Source organism: Triticum aestivum, chromosome 2B (genome assembly GCF_018294505.1).
Source record: "Triticum aestivum cultivar Chinese Spring chromosome 2B, IWGSC CS RefSeq v2.1, whole genome shotgun sequence".
Taxonomy (NCBI): domain Eukaryota; kingdom Viridiplantae; phylum Streptophyta; class Magnoliopsida; order Poales; family Poaceae; genus Triticum; species Triticum aestivum.
Window position 1 is genome coordinate 526,775,584 of NC_057798.1, and position 5,476 is coordinate 526,781,059.

Here is a 5,476-nt window from a genome sequence, read left to right on the forward strand (position 1 = left end):
TCATGGCCTCAAGCCATTTGTCGGAATCTGGGCTCATCATAGCTTCTTCATAGTTCATAGGTTCGCCTTGGTCTAGTAACATGACTTCCAGGATAGGATTACCATACCACTCTAGTGCGGACCGTGCTCTAGTTGACCTACTAAATTAAGTAGTAACTTGATCTGAAGTTTCATGATCATCATCTTTAGCTTCATCTCTAGTTGGTATATAGGCATCACGGGAACAATTTTCTCTGATGTACTACTTTCCAATTCGAGAGAGGGTACATTTACCTCATCAAGTTCTACTCCTCCCACTCACTTCTTTCGAGAGAAATCCTTCTCTAGAAAGGACCCATTCTCAACAACAAAGATCTTGCCTTCGGATCTATGGTGGAAGGTGTACCCAATTATTTCCTTAGGGTATCCTATGAAGACGCACTTCTCCGATTTGGGTTCGATCTTATCAGGCTGAAGCCTTTTGACATAAGTGTCGCAACCCCAAATTTTAAGAAATGACAGCTTAGGTTTCTTGCTAAACCACAGTAAATACGATGTCATCTCAATGGATTTAGACGGTGCCCTATTTAACGTGAATGCGGCCATCTCTAATGCATAACCCCAAAACGATAGTGGTAAATCGATAAGAGACATCATATATCGCACCATATCTAATAAAGTGTGGTTATGACGTTCGGACACACCATTATGCCGTGGTGTTCCAGGTGGCGTGAGTTGTGAAACAATTCGACATTGTTTAAATGAAGGCCAAACTCATAACTCAAATATTTGCCTCTGCGATCAGATTGTAGAAACTTTATTTTCTTGTTATGATGATTCTCAACTTCACTCTGAAATTCTTCGAACTTTTCAAATGTTTCAGACTTGTGTTTCATCAAGTAGATATACCCATATCTACTTAAATCATCAGTGAAGGTAAGAAAATAACGATACCCTCCGTGTGCTTCAACACTCATCGGACCGCATACATCGGTATGTATTATTTCCAATAAGTTCTTAGGTCGCTCCATTGTTCTGAAGAACGGAGTTTTAGTCATCTTGCCCATGAGGCATGGTTCGCAAGTATCAAATGATTCATAATCAAGTGATTCCAAAAGTCCATCCATATGGAGTTTCTTCATGCGCTTTACACCAATATGACCTAAATGACAGTGCCACAATTATGTTGCACTATCATTATCAACTTTGCATCTTTTGGCATCAATATTATGAATATGTGTATCACTACGATTGAGATTCAATAAACCATTCACATTGGGTGTATGACCATAGAAGGTTTTATTCATGTAAACAGAATAACAAGTATTCTCTGAATTAAATGAATAACCGTGTTGCAATGAACATGATCCAATCATATTCATGCTCAACACAAACACCAAATAACATTTATTTAGGTTCAACACTAATCCCGAAGGTAGAGGGAGCGTGCGATGGTGATCGTATCAACCTTGGAATCGTTTCCAACACACATCATCACCTTACCCTTAACTAGTCTCTATTTATTATGCAACTCCTGTTTCAAGTTACTAATCTTAGCAACTGAACCAGTATCAAATACCCAGGAGCTACTACGAATACTAGTAAGGTACGCATCAATAACATGTATATGAAATATACCTTTGTTTATTTTTCCATCCTTCTTATCCGCCAAGTACTTGGGGCAGTTCCGCTTCTATTGACCATGCCCTTTGCAGTAGAAACACTCAGTTTCAGGCTTAGGTCCAACTATGGGCTTCTTCACGGGAGTGACAACTTGCTTGCCATTCTTATTGAAGTTCCCTTTCCTTCCCTTGCCCTTTTTCTTGAAACTAGTGGTCTTGTTTAATCATCAACACTTGATGCTCTTTCTTGATTTCTACCTTCGTCGATTTCAGTATCGCGAAAAAGCTCGGGAATCATTTTCGTCATCCCTTGCATATTATAGTTCATCACGAAGTTCTAGTAGCTTGGTAATTGTGACTAGAGAACTCTGTTAATCACTATCATATCTGGAAGATTAACTCCCACTTGATTCAAGCGATTGTAGTACCCAGACATTCTGAGCACATGCTCACTAGCTGAGCTATTCTCCTCCATCTTGTAGGCAAAGTACTTGTCAGAGGTCTCATACCTCTCAACATGGGCATGAGTCTGAAATACCACTTTTAGCTCTTGGAACATCTCATGTGATCTGTGGCGTTCAAAATGTTTTTGAAGTCTTGGTTCTAAGCCATAAAGCATGGTGCACTAAACTATAAAGTAGTCATCATATCAAGCTTGCCAAACATTCATAACGTCTGCATCTGCTATTGCAATAGGTCTGCCACCTACCGGTGCATCAAGGACATAATTCTTTTGTGCAGCACTGAGGATAATCCTCAGATCATGGACCCAGTCCGCATCATTGCTACCATCATATTTCAACTTAGTTTTCTCTAGGAACATATCAAAAAACATAGGGGAGCTACAACGCGAGCTATTGATCTACAACATAATTTGCAAATACTATCAGGACTAAATTCATGATAAATTAAAGTTCAATTAATCAAATTACTTAAGAACTCCCACTTAAAAAGACATCCCTCAAGTCATGTAAGTGATACATGATCCAAATCAACTAAACCATGTACGATCATCATGTGAGATGGAGTAGTCATCAATGGTTAACATCTCTATGTTGATCATATATACTATATGATTCATGTTCGACCTTTTGGTCTCCGGTGTTCCGAGGCCATGTCTGTACATGCTAGGCTCGTCAAGTTTAACCCCAGTATTCCGCATGTGTAAATCTGGCTTACACTCGTTGTATGTGAACATAGAGTCTATCACAACCGATCATCGTGGTGTCTCAACACAACAAACTGTAGCAACGGTGCATACTCAGGGAGAACACTTTTACCTTGAAATTTAGTGAAGGGCTCATCTTATAATGCTACCGCCGTACTAAGCAAAATAAGATGCATAAAGGATAAACATCACATGCAATCAAAAATATGTGACATGATATGGCCATCATCATCTTGTGCTTTTGATCTCCATCTCCAAAGCATCTTCATTATCTCCATCATCACCGGCTCGACACCTTGATCTCCATCGTTGTGTCGTGGTTATCTTGCCAACTATTGCTTCTACGACTATTACTAACTCATAGCGATAAAGTAAAGCAATTACATGGCGTTTGCATTTCATACAATAAATATACAACCATAAGGCTCATGTCGACTGCCGATAACTTTTACAAAACATGATCGTCTCATACAATAGCGTATATCACATCATGTCTTGACCATATCACATCACAACATGCCTTGCAAAAATAAGTTAGACGTCCTCTACTTTGTTGTTGCAAATTTTACGTGGCTGCTACGAGCTTCTAGCAAGAACCATTCTTACCTACGGCAAAAAAACCACAACGATGATTTATCAAGTTTTTTTGTTTTAACCTTCAACAAGGACCAGCCGCAGTCGAATTCGATTCAACTAAAGTAGGAGAAACAGACACCTGCCAACCACCTTTATACAAAACTAGTTGCATGTCTGTCGGTGGAACCAGTCTCATGAACATGGTCATGTAAGGTTGGTCCGGGCCGCTTCATCCAACAATACCGCCGAATCAAAATAAGACATTGGTGGTAAGCAATATGACGATCACCTCCCATAACTCTTTGTGTTCTACTTGTGCATAACATCTACGGATAGACCTGGCTCGGATGCCACTGTTGGGGAACGTAGCATGCAATTTCAAAAAAATTCCTACGCTCACGCAAGATCTATCCATGAGACGCATAGCAACGAGGGAGAGAGTCTGTCTACATACCCTCGTAGACTGTAAGAGGAAGCGTTCCACAACATGGTTCATGTAGTCAAACTTTCTTCGCGATCCACCGATCAAGTGCCAAACGTACGGCACTTCCGAGTTCTGCACACGCTCAGCTCGGTGACGTCCCTCGCCTTCTTGATCCAGCAAGACGTCGAGGTAGTAGATGAGTTCTGTCAGCACAATACCATGGTGACGGTGACGGTGAAGTGATCCTCGCAGGGCTTCGCCTAAGCACTATGAAAATATGACCGAGGTGGTGAACAGTGGAGGGGGACGCCACACACGGCTAGACAATTGTCTGGGGTGTGCTAGGCGCCCCCTCCTCCTCATATATATATAGGTGGGAGGGAGAGGGGAGAGGCCAAGGGGCGCCCCAAGTGGGGTTGAATCCCACTTGGGCTCCTGCCCTTGTTCGGCTCCCCCTTCCTTGTATAGGCGCCGGGGGAAGGAAGGAGGAGGTGACGCCCCCCCTTTCCTTTCTCCCTTGAGGAGGGAAGGAAGGATGGACTTGCCCTCCCACATTTCCTTTCCCTAGGGCTGGCCGACCTGGTGGAGGGGCGCACCAGCCCCTTGTGGGCTGGTCTGTCCCTGCCTTGGCCCATTAAGCCCATATCTTTACCGGGGATGCCCGGAACCCCTTCCGGTGACCCTATATGTACCTGGTACCCTCCGGAACACTTCTGGTGTCTAAATACCATCGTCCTATATATCAATCTTTACCTATGGCCATTTCAAGACTCCTCGTCATGTCCGTGATCTCATCCGGGACTCCGAACAACATTCGGTCACCAAATCAAATAACTCATATAATACTATATCGTCATCGAACATTAAGCATGCGGACCCTACAGGTTCGAGAACTATGTAGACATGACCGATACACCTCTCCGGTCAATAACCAATAGCGGAACCTGGATGCCCATATTGGCTCCTACATATTCTAAGAAGATCTTTATCGGTCAAAACGTTATGACAACATACGTAATTCCCTTTGTCCATCGGTATGTTACTTGCCCGAGATTCGATCGTCGGTATCTTCATACCTAGTTCAATCTCATTACCGGCAAGTCTCTTTACTCGTTCCGTAATACATCACCTCGTAACTAACTCCTTAGTTGTTTGCTTGCAAGCTTGTGATGTGTATTACCGAGAGGGCCCAGAGACACCTCTCTGATACTCTGAGTGACAAATCCTAATCTCGATCTATGCCAACTCAACAAACACCTTCGGAGATACATGTAGAGCATCTTTATGATCACCCAGTTATGTTGTGACATTTGATAGCACACAAGGTATTCCTCCGACATCCGGGAGTTGCATAATCTCATAGTTGAAGGAATATGTATTTGACATGAAGAAAGCAATAGCAATAAAATTGAACGACCATTATGCTAAGCTAACAAATGGGTCTTGTCCATCACATCATTCTCCTAATAATGTGATCCTATTATCAAATGACAACTCATGCCCATGGTTAGGAAACCTTAAACATCTTTGATCAATGAGCTAGTCTAGTAGAGGCTCACTAGGGACATGTTGTTTGTTTATGTAATCGCACATGTATTAAGGTTTTCGGTTTATACAATTCTAGCATGAATAATAAACCTTTATCATGAATAAGGAAATATAAAATAACAACTTTATTATTGCCTCTAGGGCATATTTCCTTCAGGC